Source organism: Microtus pennsylvanicus, chromosome 2, assembly GCF_037038515.1.
Source record: "Microtus pennsylvanicus isolate mMicPen1 chromosome 2, mMicPen1.hap1, whole genome shotgun sequence".
Classification (NCBI taxonomy): domain Eukaryota; kingdom Metazoa; phylum Chordata; class Mammalia; order Rodentia; family Cricetidae; genus Microtus; species Microtus pennsylvanicus.
The window spans coordinates 52,360,344-52,375,498 of record NC_134580.1 but is presented as its reverse complement, the minus strand read 5'-3'; positions in this window follow the sequence as shown (position 1 = coordinate 52,375,498).

Below are 15,155 nucleotides of genomic sequence, written 5' to 3'. Positions count from 1 at the left end.
GAGCCGGGGCAAATGGAAATCCCAGTCGTCAGAACGATTATGGTTACAAGTGACAGAAAGCTGGCTTGCAGAAAATAGTTTTTATTGGGATACATAGCAGAAAACTTCAGAGAAAAACTTTCCTTCCATCTCAGATGGACCTAGCTGTTTCATTTCTCAGAATCCATCCCTTACTTCTGCTTTGTATTTTACTGGTTTTACTGAGGTATGCTTTCTCCATCTGTGTTTTTACAGAGGCTATAGTTTCAAGACCAAGAAAGAAAAGATTACCTCTGTCTTCCTTGCCCACCAAATCCCAAGAATATACAGCTCCTGCACCATTTGAGAAGCTACAAGCGTGGGGTTGATGCTCCAATTTTATAGTCATGCTACACACTGAACTATGGCTGGAACAGCGAAGCTGACTCCACCCAAAATGCACAAGGGAAAGTACCATGTTGCCTAAGGAATGGAAGCTGCTGCTTATTTCTGTGTATTAGAATCAAATAAATTTTTTTAAAATATTTATTTATTTATTATGTATACAATGTTGTGTCTGTGTGTATGCCTGCTGGCCAGAAGAGGGCACCAGACCTCATTACAGATGGTTGTGAGCCACCATGTGGTTGCTGGGAATTGAACTCAGGACCTTTGGAAGAGCAGGCACTGCTCTTAACCTCTGAGCCATCTCTCCAGCCCCCCAAATAAAATTTTATTTGGGTTATTTTATATGCTCATATTTACCAGTATTTCTAAAGGCGCTCTTGGTATAATTAGCTGGCCTTTCAGCAGCATTGTAAACATTAGACGAAGATGATACTTGCTATGACCTGAATATTTGTGTCACCTTCGCTTCCGTTTCAGGTGTTGAAGTCTACTCACTAATGTGTTGGTATTTGAGCATGGGCCAATGGGAAGTTGAGAACATTCAAATATTCATCAGCCAGAAGCTGCCACCCACGTCCGCCTTGTGTGGATACAGCCAGAAGCATGCCTGCTAATCAGAACAGAGTCCTCAGCAGACATCAGGGTTGCTGGCTTCTTCGTTTTGAACTTCCCAATCCCCAGAGCTGTGAGAAATGACTTCCTGTTGTTTGTAAGACACCCGGTGTGTGACATTTTGCTATGGTACACAGAAGGGCTACGATAATACCCATCACCTAAATAAAGAATTTCACAATTTATCTCCATCTATTGCTCAACATTCTTTCTCCCTTCATCTGGTTTCAGGCCCTAGGAAATAATTAACAGGAAATGGATATAATTTGGAGAAATTCTGTAAGAGCAGAAAACACTTCACAATTCACTTTCTTGCCGGGCGGTGGTGGCGCATGCCTTTAATCCCAGCACTCGGGAGGCAGAGGCAGGCGGATCTCTGTGAGTTCGAGGCCAGCCTGGTCTACAAGAGCTAGTTCCAGGACAGAAACCAAAAAGCTACGGAGAAACCCTGTCTCGAAAAATCAAAAAAAAAAAAAAAAAACCAAAAAAATCCAAAAAACACAATTCACTTTCTTTCAGGCAACTCTGAGGTCACAAAGCAAGATGACAGTAGTTAACGTTCTAGCATGGAGTGGCAAGAGCCCCGTGGGGTTTGAAATAAAATCCACTCCCCCCAAAGGGAGTAGCACTATTGGGAGGTGTGGCTTTGCTGGAATAGATATGGTCTTGTTGGAGGAAGTGTGTCACTAGGGGGTGGGCTTTGAGGTCTCCTATGCTCGAGCTGCACCCAGTGACACAGTTCATTTCCTGTTGCCTGCCAAACAAGATGTTTAACCATCAGCTACCTCTCCAGCATAGCATCTGCCTGCATGCACAGTGACGCATCTCACAGTGATGATAACGGACTGAGCCTCTGAAACTGTAAGCAAGCCCCAAATGCTTTCTTTTATAAGGGTTGCCATGGTTTTGATGTCTCTTCACAGCAATAGTAACCTTAGACAAGGCTCGAGTTGCTGACAGCTTCTGGAGGAGGGAGAGTCACTTCTCTTCAATGGTGTGACTCCTGGTAGGTCTATCACACTTCACTGTACAGCTCCACAGTGAGGAGTTTATGGAGAACATCAACTAAATAGATAAGTATTTTTTAAAAGGAGGACACAAAGTTGGGGGGTATGGGTAGATAGAGGTGGGTCTAGGAGGAGTTAAGGGTAGGAATTGGGGGTGAATAGGATCAAAGTACATTATATAAAATTCTCAAAGAACCCCCAAAATATTTTTAAAGCACATTTTAAAAAAATCCCACAACAACCCACAAACATGTATGCAATAAGAATTAAGTAACAAAACCAAAAGTCTCCTTCTGTTCTTGAGTGTTAGAGCTATTTCCACAGTATAGGGATTTTGGATGGCAGGACTAGATTCCCTTTGAAGCTCAACTGAATTATAACATCTCATAAAAATGTAATAATATTAAATTATATAAGTGTATACCAATGACTTACTTTTATCATTATCATCATCATCATCATCATCATCATTATTATTAGTTTTTCAAGATTGGGTTTCTCTGTGTTGCTTTGGAGCCTGTCCTGGAACTAGCTATTGTAGATCATGCTGGCCTCAAACTCACAGAGATCCGCCTGCCTTTGCCTTCTGAGTGCTGGGATTAAAGGCGTGTGTCACCACTGCCCAGCCAAAGACTTGTTTTTAGAAAAATAATTTCCATCATAGAGGTGGGGCAGTGGTAAAGGTGCTTGCTGCAAAGTCTGATAACCTGAATTCAATCCCAGGATTCACTTAGCAGAAGAATAAAATCTACTCTTGCAAGATATTCACTGACATTCATAACCATGCCATGGCATCCATCCGCAGCCTCTTTCCTAGCCCCTACTGAATAAATAAATAGATGTAAGAAAATTAATGAATTTCAACTTCAATATTCAAATACCTTGTATCTTACATCTTGATTTTTAAAAGATTTATTTATGGATTTTATGTGTATGGTACTTTGTCAGCATGGACATCTGCACACCAGAAGAGGGCATCAGACAGTTGTGAGCTGCCATGTAGGTGTTGGGAATTGAACTCAGGACCTTTGGGAGAGCAAGGAGTGCTCTTAACCAATGAACTGTCTCTCCAGCCCCACATCTTGATATTTAACTGTTTTTTTTAAATTGTTATGCTTGTTTATTTGTTTATTTATTTATATATGTAAAGAGTTTATTTATTTATTTATTTATTCTTTATACAGTGTTTTGCCTGCTTGTGTGCCTGCAAGTCAGAAGAGGGGCGTCAGATCTTATTATGGATGGTAATGAGCCACCTTGTGGTTGCTGGGAATTGAACTCAGGACCTCTGGAAGAGTAGCCAGTACTCTTAACCTCTGAGTCATTTCTCTAGCCCCCAACAGACATGTGTTTTTGGAAGAATGTGTAACCAAAGGATTATCATTAATTCTGTCGTTCTGTGATGTAGTTTCAACAATACTGCCATATAATGTTTTTTGCCTTTAAAAAAGAAATTTCCTATCCAACCCAGCACTGCATTTTTACAGATGCCTCATCTCTGCCCCTAGGGGGAGCTCCAGCCTCCTCTACAAATCACTTCATCCCCTTTGAGCAACTTTTTTTCTTGCTTTAATTTCTTTTTACTTCGCATCCAAGAGGAATCAAGGTGAATCTGTTAAGAGCAGATTTCTGAGTGTGTTTCTTGAAGTGTGGATCTTCTGACCGCTTGTCCAGGGTTTCTGGTGACACTAAGAAAGTCTCTGGTTGGATTTTGCTGCCATATTAAATGGATTCAGCAGGCAATTTAAGTGCTTCACAGGTGCCACGTACCTGAATGCTGGTATAGTGCGTAAACAAGTGATGGACGTTGCTTATTTCTTGATATATACACCCTGGTGTCTTTGACTAGCTCTGCCTCGGTCCATAGAAAGAAATCTTAAAAACAGGTTCAACCTTCAGCTTATCTAGCCTCCAGAATCCTAGTAATATAAGGTGTTCTAAGTCCTTTCTCTTTTGGCAAGGATGGGCACTTAAATATACACTCCCATTGAGTTAACATATGCCCCTTCCCTCCTGACCCTCATATGCCCTAGACAAAGCTAACTGGACAAGGGGGGCATTTGATCAGAAGAGCCCATCATCTGGGTTAATGAAATTGTGGCTGGCTCTACAGAGATCTTGATCATCACCATGGACCTATGAGATTCACACTCCTTAGAGATCTTAACAATGAGGTACTAAATTGGTTTGCCACAGCTGCTACGATAGGTACCAGAGATGGTGTGGTGGCTTAAATAACAGAACTTTATCTTCTCACCACTCTGAGTATTAAAAACTTGCCACCAAGGTGTTAATAATGATGGCTTCTTCTTCTTCTTCTTCTTCTTCTTCTTCTTCTTCTTCTTCTTCTTCTTCTTCTTCTTCTTCTTCTTCTTCTTCTTCTTCTCTTCTCCTCCTCCTCCTCCTCCTCCTCCTCCTCCTCCTCCTCCTCCTCCTCCTCCTCTCCTCCTCCTCCTCCTGCTTTTTCTTCATTTGTTTGTTTTTTTGAGATAGGACTTCATGTAGCCCTGGCTGTATTGGAACTCACTCTGTAGACCAGACTGGCCTCAAACTCAGAGGTTCTCTTGCCTCTGCCTCCTGAGTGCTGGGATTAAAGGCACGTGCCACCACTGCCCAGCTGTTGGTTGCTTCTGAAGCCTCTCCCCCTGGCATGTAGAGGACCACCTTCCTCCCAGGTCTTCACTTTGTTTCACCTCTGTGTGTCTGTGCCCTAATTTCCATTCATAAAAACACCAGTCCGGTCACATTTGCTTTCATGAGGACACCAGTCATGTTGGATTTCTTTTCATGATGACATTCCAATCATGTTGCATTTGCAATCTTTTTTTTTAAGGACCATGCGTTAACTTAGTCACCCTGCTAGAGACCCTATCTCCAAATACTGCCACATGCTGAGGCACAGGGTTTGAGCTCAGCATATGAATTTGCAGGCACAATTTATAAGTCTGTAATAGATACAAAGAGAAGGGTCCCTTAGTGATGGGAAGTAAAGTAGACACTGCCTTGTATGAAGAATGTGCCAAAAGAAGCAAGAGTTGGAAGTGTGCAGGGATGAATGTATAAACTATACTTTAAATCCGTATTAGACAGTATTCATTGAGTTAGTACCTATTTCATTGGCTTGGACAAGAATATTGGACATGACCACAAAAGCACAAGCAACAATAGCAAGTGTAGGCAAGTGGAAGAACAGACAAAAACACTTCTGCACACCAAAGGAAACTATTCAGCTGAGAGAAATATGGACAAACCACAGTCTGGCGTAAGGACTACAATATTTAAAAAAAAAAACTCAGTTCAATAGTAAGAAAACAAATTGTTCTATTAAAAATGGACAAAGTATGCTAGAGAGATGGCTCAGTAGTTGAGAACATTAGGTGCTCTTCCAAGATCTAATTTCAATCCCCAGCTCCCACATGGTGGCTCACAGGAATAACTCACTCCAGTTATAGGCCATCTGAGCCCTCCTCTGGCCTCCTTGGGCACAAGGTACATCTGTGGTGCATCAAAACATATGGGCCATACATTCATACACAAGAGATAACAAGCAAAAATTTTAAAATGGGCAAAGGTTGTGAGCTGACATTTATTCACATGGCCAACTAGTACAAGAATAAATGTCTAACATAACTAATCATTAGGTAAATACAAATTAAAACAACTGTAAAATACCACCCCATAACGGTTAGAGTGGCTTTTGTCAAAAAAAAAAATGAATGCTGGGACCACAGTATGGCTCAGTTAGGAAAAGTAACAGCTGCCTGGTTTGAGGAGCTCAGATCAATCTCCAGGACCCAAATGATGGAAGGAAATGTATATCTGCTGGGTAACAGTTTCCTCGTAGGCTGAAACACTTCATCCTGCAGGGAAGTTCCTTAAATAAGAGGGCAAACAACTCAAAATATCTTCAGGAAGTCCCCGAAACTGACCAGATTGATTAGCCCCCGCCCCCAGAGTAAGCCATAAAGCCAAACTGCGATGAAGACCCTGAAACCAGCCAAGCTGCCTAGAAGAGGTTTAGACCAGCTGAATCACTCAGAAAGGACACTCTCCCACGGACTGAGCTGCCTACAGGCTGTGTACTATCCTGTAGGTTCCTAGTTTTTGTGAGTTTTCATCCATGCTTGGGTAGGTTTTGGTGATGTAGCTGTCTTTAAGTCATTTCCACTTCTGTAAATAATCCCTCATCCATACTCCTGTAAGCAACCCAAATGAAACTCATTGGTTCACCAGATTGGACTTTGGTGGTATCCGTACTTTGGCTTGTTGTAGACTCCCTGTCTGGGATGAGTAGACATGTGTATTGTGTCTCCCCAGGAAAAATCTTGTCACGCAATAATATCCTCCACAAATGAATTAAAAAATAAATAATAAGTAAAAGCCATGAATTGTAAGCATTGACTAAAATGTAGAGAAGAGGGAATGCAGGCATTTGTGACAACATGAATAGATCTGGATGACATCTTGCTAATTGAAATCAGCCAGACATAGAATGATAAATATCATATGATCTTACATAGGAGTCTGGACAGGCTAACCTCATAATTAAATGGTTTCCAGAGACCAGCAGGGTGTGCTGAGCATGGTAGTGTAGATAAAAGGATACAAAATTTCAGTCAACAGGAAGAGTAGATTTTAAGGCTTATGCACAATAGAGTGACAATTGTCTATAACAATATATTATAATTTCAAAAATAATAGTGAATTTAAATACCTAGCATAAAAATAAGAAATAGTATATATTAATAAATTTGATTCATTTATGCTGTACTATAAACATTTACAAAAACACCACCCTGTATTCCATAAATGTCTAAGGTTATGATTTGTCAATAAAAAATAATAATGTAAATTATGTCAACTAAATTTAATTTAAAACATGCTCAGAGTAGCTCAGGTAATGATGGTGCATGCCTTTAATCCTAACATTCTGGAGGCAGAGGCAGGAAGAGCTCTGTGAGTTTGAGGCCAGCCTGGTCTACAGAGTGAGTTCCAGGACAGACAAAGCTGTTATACAGAGAAACCCTGTCTCAAAAAACCAAAAGAAAAAAATAAAAAAGCTCACTGTAGCAGGGCAGGTGACATGTGCTTTTAATCCCACCCAGCATTTGGAAAGCAGAGGCAGGAAGATCTCTGAGTTCAAGGCCAACCTGGCCTACTTAGTGAGTTTCAGGTCAGCCAGGGATACACTGGGAAAGCCTGTCCTGAGAAATAATAAAAAGCTCAGTATGAGGTTGTTGGGCCAAAATTATCTCAGGGCTTGTACCTCAAGGCTTGTAGGAAAGAAAAGCCTGGCTCGAGTTTGAGGGAGCCAAGTGAGGATGAGACAGAAAAATCTAGGTAGATGCCCCTCCAGCCGGAGGGAGGGCTTGGCTATCTCTCATTGGTTGGAGGTACCCCCACATCACACGATGTCACTTATCCTATATAAGCTGATGCTCACAGTAATAAACTGAGTTCCTGCTTTGACTTGACTCCCTATCGTGTCTGATTGTCCTGCATTGCAGGGCTGCGGAAAGAGCAGATAGCACACTCACTTTTCCCTGGGGAATAAGGAGGCGAAGGAAGCCTAGCATGAGGCTAAGAATTCATTGACTCTTATTCTACCCATTTCAGTGAGAAAACTGAAGATTAGAGAACTCAGGCACTTTGCCCACATGGAAGAATTTTGTAGCAGAACCGAGGTTTGAACTCAGATCTCAAAAACAATGTGGTTTGGAAGCAGAAGAGGAGTGAGGGGCAGAGAGGAATCTCCATGGCTGGACAGGCTTAAAGTAGATGGAGGCCCTTCAGATGGCAATTAACACCTTCAGGGTAATGACGCATGATGTTTGGGTGGAATGTGATTTTTGCATATAACAGCAAGAAATCTATAATCCCTTTAAGATTGCTTAAAGGGAAAAGGGAAGAGTGAGATACACTAATATTTCTTGTTCTCCAGTGTGCTTTTAAAAACTTGTTCTGAAGCTAGTCTTAAAATTGGGAGGAATTCGAGACAATGCCAGCACTGCAGACAAATGTACGTTTTCCCCGAGTCTCTAACACCTACTTGGAGTCTGTTCAGATATGTATATCTCATTTTCTGAGCACCTACACGTATTGGAAGTCAATAATGAGTAAGATACAGTCTCTTTTCATGAAGCTTGTGATGCACTTGGGAAAGCAGATAGGTAAATCGTGAATTTTATTATGCTTAGATTAGTGTTATGACAAAACTCCTACCAACCATAAAACCCTTTGGCTATAGAACATGCAGCATCAATCTCGCTTTGTTTCGATAGGCAAGAGATCATAAACAAGAAAATAAACCTATTTCCTTACGAATATTTTTAAAAATCATTCTTCTTGGGAGCTTGGCGAAAAGCTGGATGGGGAGTTGATGTTGAAGCAGGCTTCAAGGTAATTTAATAACAATACGCACAAAGCAAAGATAGACTCAACAGTGCGTCTTAAATGGATTAGGGAGGAAAGCTGTATTGGCTACTTTTCTATTGCTGTGATAAAACACCACGACCAAGGCAGATTATAGAAGAAAGAGTTACTTGGGATTATGGTTTCAGAGGGATAGGAGTCTTTCATAGCAGGGGGTAGACACGGCAGCAGGAAGAACGAGTTGAGAGCTCATATTTTAAATCACAAGCTGGGAGCTGAGAGAGTGCCCTGGGAGCAGTGGGAATCTTTTGAAACCCAAAGTCCACCCCGAAGTGACTTCCTCTGGAAAGGCCACACCTTCTAAACCTCCCCACACAGCACCACCTGAGCCTGTAAGGAACATCTTCATTCAAACCTCCACGAAAGAATTAATCTTTGTCTTCACTTCCCCTGAGACAGAGTCTGCGTTATGTAACCCAGTTGATCTCAAGCTTGAGCTACCCCTGTCTCCAGAAGGCTGGAATTATGGGCACGTATCATAAGGCTCTATAGGAAGCATCAGGGTTTTATTTTATGCCCCGTATCTTCAGTGTTTTGCCTTTATATGCGCTCCCTATTCTGCTTAAGTTATGTTTGCTCTGATGGAAGAGGCCTTTCAGCTTTCTGTAGCTGGTTCTCCGATTGAATAAGCGACAGCAGCACAATCTACCAAATACAAGTTAAATAAATCCTGGTGTCTCAAGCCTACAGCTTGACAGGAGAGACCAGTGCCCAGCAACCCTGACACCATGCCCCCGAGCAGTAATTTCAGCTCCCCCCAACCCCAACCCCAGTACCTGGTAGCGTTTCACAGCTGCTGAAGGGGCTTAACACTTTCCCAGGTTACAGACTGTCTTTTCCCAGGACTGACTGCCCCTTCATGCTAGTTTTCAGGCCCCTCCTTATGAAGGCACAAAACCAGAAATGAAATAAGAGCTGGATTTCTCACATTCTCACCCTGCCAGGCACAAGGCATCACGGTAGCAGGGAAGACTCTTTTGACACAGACCAGTGTTATTAATCTTCCCTCCTATTAATAACCCTTGCTGGTCCCATTTCTCCCTCCAAATAGTCTCTTCTGATTACAGCTGACATACTCCCATTGCTCTATCTTGTCTGTCCTCTCACTTTAGACCTCACCTCCCTACCTCCTGTTTCCATGATGTGTGTGTGGATGTGTGTGCACGCGCTCGCGCGCATGCGTGTATGTCTCTTAAGTGATGATTCTTATTTACCTTGAAGTTTGAAATCCATTCAGAACAACGTAGGAAATGAGACTCTTACCTCTCCCTCTTGTGACTTCCAGTTACCTTGGGAGATGGTGGGCAGCATGCTAGCTCTTCACTTCGGACTTCTCCACACGTGACAATTCAATTGCATAACTGTTACTAAGCCTGTTTTACAAATGACATGTCTGGTTGTTCCAAAGGCTAAGTGCTCTAAAATTGATAGGTAGCGTTGGGGCTTTCTCACCGGGAAGGCTGAGTCTTGAGGGGTGAGGGGGCTCCTTGCTCTCACATGCCTGCAGGATAGGGGCTTGGAGAGAAGACCCATAGAAAAGAAGAATTGAATTGCCAGCCACTGCAGCACCTCCAGGACTTCAGAAAGATCAGGCTGTGAGCTCATTTTATTTTATTATCTTCAGGGCTGGGATGAATCTGGAGCCATGGGATTGCAGACAAGCCCCTTACCACTGAGTTATTGCCGTCAGCCAAAGCTGCCGGCTCTTGAGAGACAATATTTTGCTTCTTCAGCTTTCTTTCCTTTTTTGTTTTGCATGAATACAATTACGCATTTGCAGAACAGGGAAGCAGAGTAATGCGACTTAGAAGCAAGAGTATGCTAAAGTCCTCGGCATTCTTGACAGGGACTGGTGGAATAAAACATAGCTTAGTTCCCATCTGCAGAACTGCATCCGTCAAGATCAAACCCTCCTCCTCCAGCAGCAGAGCTGAGGGGATTGCCAGCAACTGTGAGGCCAGCTTGAACTACATAGCAGGCTCGGTACACCCAGGCCTATACCGAGAACACACAAACAAACAAACTAAAGCTGGAAAAGAAAACAGTCACAAAAGCAAAAAAGGTGATTGAGGCATCACAGGGAAACAGGCATGATTACTGGGTGAGCTTTAAGGTGTGTGGAGTAAAAAATGAATGTCAGAACATCCTCTAACATAATCCTAAGTATGTGGCCAACACCGCACATGCGCTCATGTGTGTGCACTCACATGTAGAAGGTCTGTAAGCACAGAGAAACTTGTTCGCAGTGGGGTAGCTAGGAGAGGAGTCCTTTGCTTTGTTTCATCTATTCTGTTCCTGAAATTTATTTTTCCATGGGACTGTGTTAAAATACGTATGTACAGGCATGGTGGCACACGCTTTTAATCCCAGCACTCAGGAAGCAGAGGCAGGTGGATCTCTGTGAGCTGACGTCAGCATGGTCCACATAGTGAGTTCCAGGACAACCTGGGATGTTACAGAGAAATTCTGTCTCACAAACAAAGCAAGCAACAACAACAGCAAAACAAAAACAAAAGCAAAAAAAAAAAAACCCTCAAAAATGTGTGTGCAATTTAGAAGTACTACATTTTTTTCTTTTTTGAAAAAAGAAAATAATCAATTTTCTTCATTTTACATACTAATCCCAGTTCCCACTCACTCCCCTACCCCCATTCCCTCCACTCTCCCCCACCACCACCCTCCATTCACTCCTCAGAGAGGGTAAGGCACATTGCTTTGAGGAGGGTCCAAGGCCCTCCCTACCTAGGCTGAGCAAGGTATCCATCCGAGAATGGGTTCCCAAAAAGCCAGTACAAGCAGTAGGGTTAAATCCTGATGCCACTGCCAGTGGTCCTGCAATCTTTCCCAGACATACATCTGTCATCCACATTCAGAGGGTCTAGTTTGGTCCTATGCTCATTCCTTCCCAGTTCGGCTGGAGTTGGTGAGCTCCCATTAGCTCAGGTAGACTGTTTCAGTAGGTGTACCCATCATGGTCTTGACCTCTTTGCTCATATTCTCACTCCTCCCACTCTTCAACTAGACTTTGAGAGCTCAGCCCAGTGCTCTGCTGCGGGTCTCTGCCTCTGTTCACATCAGTTGGTGGATGAAGGATCTATGGTGACATTTAAGATATTCATCAATCTGACTACAAGGCAAGGCCAGTTCAGGCACCCTCTCCTCTATTGCTTAGGGTTTTAACTGGGGTCATCCTTGTGGATTCCTGGGAATTTCTTTAGTGCCAGGTTTCTTGTTACTCCATAATGGCTCCCTCAATCAAAATATCTCTTTCCTTGCTCTCATCTCTGTCCTTCCTCCATCTCGACTATCCTGTTCCCTCAAGTTCTCCTCCCCCCTCCCCTTCTCCTTTCCTCTTCCCCTTCAGCCCTCCCTTCCCCCTCACCCCCATGCAATTTTGTCAGGCGAACTTGTCTATTTCCCCTTACCAGGTGGATCTACATATGTTTTTCTTAGGGTTCACCTTGTTACTTAGCTTCTCTAGGGTCGTGGACTATAAGCACATTATCCTTTGCTTTACAGTTAGTATCCGCTTGTGAGTGAGTACATACCATGTTCAATTTCTGGGTCTGGGTTACCTCACTCAGAATGTTTTTTTTTTTCTAGTTCCATCCATTTGCATGCAAATTTCAAGATGTCATTGTTTTTTTTTTAAACTACTGAGTAGTACTCCATTGTGTAAATGAGTACTACAACTTTTTTAAAAGCAAAAGTCCAGAACAGTTTAACTGGTCTGAAAATGAAGAGCTTGGCATATGTATATTCATGCCATCGTCCATAAATATGTATCTGCTGGATGCTGGATGAGGTGCTAAAGGTCAGAAGATATCACCTGTTAGGACCTGGATAGGGACAGGTGGGGGTATATCAGGAGCAGAGCACAGAGCTAGCATCAAGAAGTTTATGAGGTCAGTACCCAACACTGAACAATAAACCATTAGATACAACCAAACAAAATAAATAAATCACACTTCCATATTTACCGCAATTGGGATAAATGTGTGCATTAAGACTCTGAGTTGGAGCCGGGTGGTGGTGGCGCACGCCTTTAATCCCAGCACTCGGGAGGCAGAGGCAGGTGGATCTCTGTGAGTTTGAGGCCAGCCTGGTCTACAAAGGGAGTTCCAGGACAGGCTCCAAAGCTATAGAGAAACCCTGTCTCGAAAAAAAAAAAAGCCTTGGAGTTGGAGCAATGGTTCTCAACCTTCCTTTTGCTGTGACCCTTTAATACAGTTCCTCATGTTGTGGTGACCCCCCCAACCATAAAAAATCTCCATTGCTACATTATAATGGTAATTTTGCTACTTTTAAGAATCGTAGTGTAAATATCTGATATACAGCATATCCAATATGTTTCCCCCAAGAGGGGTCATAACCTATAGGGTAAGAAGCACTGAGCTGGAGAATCAGGTACCATTTTTTGAGGAAGAGTCACGGTAACTCCTGAAGAATACAGAGGAGTTAGGAGGAGAATGAGAAGCCAATTCTGCTTAAGTAGATAACACAGGTGATGACTCAGAGGAAAGTGACCTGGTTTCCTTCAACCTGATGGAAAAACACTCCACTAGGCTTCCCTGAGGCTAGCAGAAGTCCAACCGTTGCCTACTGGATCCAGGGGAGAAGCCAGAGAAGGAGAAAATAGCAAGAGGTTCTGTTTGTTCTCTATCTTGGCCTCTTTCAAGCATAGAACAAGTAAGGTTGGTGACTTGGAACACACTTGACGTCTTCTTTCGATTTTAAGTGGCACTTAAAACATGTGGTGTTGATTGACAACACAGAAACATTGGGAAGGGGGCTGGAGAGATGGCTCAGCAGTTAAGAGCACTGCCTGCTCTTCCAAAGGTCCTGAGTTCAATTCCCAGCAACCACATGGTGGCTCACAACCATCTGTAATGAGATCTGGTACCCTCTTCTGGCCTGCAGGCATACATGCAAACAGAATACTGAGAATACTGTTCACATAACAAATAAAAAAAATTCTTTTAAAAAATAAAAAAAGAAACATTGGGAAAAGGTACACGCAAGTATGAAATAATTAGCTTTGTCAAAAAATACTTCATCATTCGACTTTATTGAAGGGACAAGAGTTCTCCAGTTCGCAGGTTCTAAGTTTGTCTCATTGGTTTATGCCAGTTGTCCCATTCCCTGTGAACATGTGAGTTCTGATCTCTTTTACAGTGGCTCTTCCTCTCCTTGCCTCCTTGAAGAGATTGCTGGGAAGCCTGGCAGCCCTGTACGTGGGAGAAAAGTCAAGAAACTTCCATGGTTCTCCTGGTTGCTACCTGCCCAGCAGAAGTGGCCACCAGAAAATTCATTGTCTTTAACTGAGCTCAGCAGTACCTTTAAGTAATGCATGGTGGAAAAATAAAAACAAAACATAACCAAAAAACCCCAAACAAAACAAAACAAAAAACCACCCCAATGCCCATCCTTTCTCTACAAATTTCCTTTGCATGTTTTATTGCAAATTGAAAAGTGATGTGTTGGTCAATTTCTGGATTGTATTATAGTTTATCAATATACTTGTCTACCTGAACATCAATGCCGTATTTCTTGATAGCTATGTCTTTATAGTAGTTTTGGAAGACAAATAGTGTGGGTTTTCAATTTTTCTCTCTTTCAAAGTTGTTTTTACTATTCTAAGTCCTTTGCTTTACACACAACTTACAGATCTGCTCATCAGTCTCTGCAAAAGTCCTGCTAAGATGCACACAATGAATTAATAATATACAAATATATATATGAATATCTTTATCCTCTATCTACATATCTATCTACCTACATATATATGAATACATAACTTTGATATCTGACCCAATTTATTTAGGTACTTAGCTTCTGAAAACAGTAGGAAAACATCATTAATAACAAGTCAAGTGGGTTTAGTAAGTTTACCTTTCAGTTCCTATTTGTGGCACTGAGTATTCCTTTGAAATACCAGCCAGTACTGGCAGTGGCCAACCGTAAGCTTCTGTCTTCCATAGTTTAAGAAGCTCATGTTTTCTGATCATTCTGGATTGCAGTAACCTTTTGTCCAGAACTGGTGTCTCACCGTAGACAAGGAACTTGTATATGTAACAGTGAGAAAAAGGTTTTTTTTTTCCCATTAGGGAGAAGAAAGAAAAGAAGCCATCAAAGGCCAGCCCATCTGGGTTTTGAAAGACCATGAGGTCCTTCCTTCTGTCCCATTCTTTCAGGCTGTCGTGTAGTTTTCTTTTCCTTTCAGTAGAGAAAGAGGACATAAACTTAATATCGGTTGTAAAAAAACAAGATAGCAGTGGCTATAAAAGAAGTGGCCAGGAGCAAGTTCATGTGTACATGTGCACTTCAAAAAACAATAACACTTTAAAAATTTACCATAAATAACAAACAGAAACCACAAAAATCTATTTCCCAATGGTGCTGAAGGCAGGAAGGAGAAGTAGGAGGGTGTGGAGGTTTAGACTAGAGATGTCCCTCAAAGGCTCAGACATTTAAATACTCGGTCCCCAGATATGGTGCTACCTGGGAGGTGGTTCCCCCTTGCTGAGGAAGTGCGTGTATCTGGCAGTGCGTGTAACCGGCAATGGGTTTGGGGAGGGTTTTAGGAGTCCATAGCCGTGTTTTTCTTCCAGTTTTTACTTCTCTCTGCTCTGTGCTTGTGATTGAAGACGAGAGCCCTCAGCTCCTTGCCCTCCCTGCCTGCTGCCATGCTTTCATCGCCAGTATGAACTTTCTCTCAGGACCCTTAAACCAAAATAA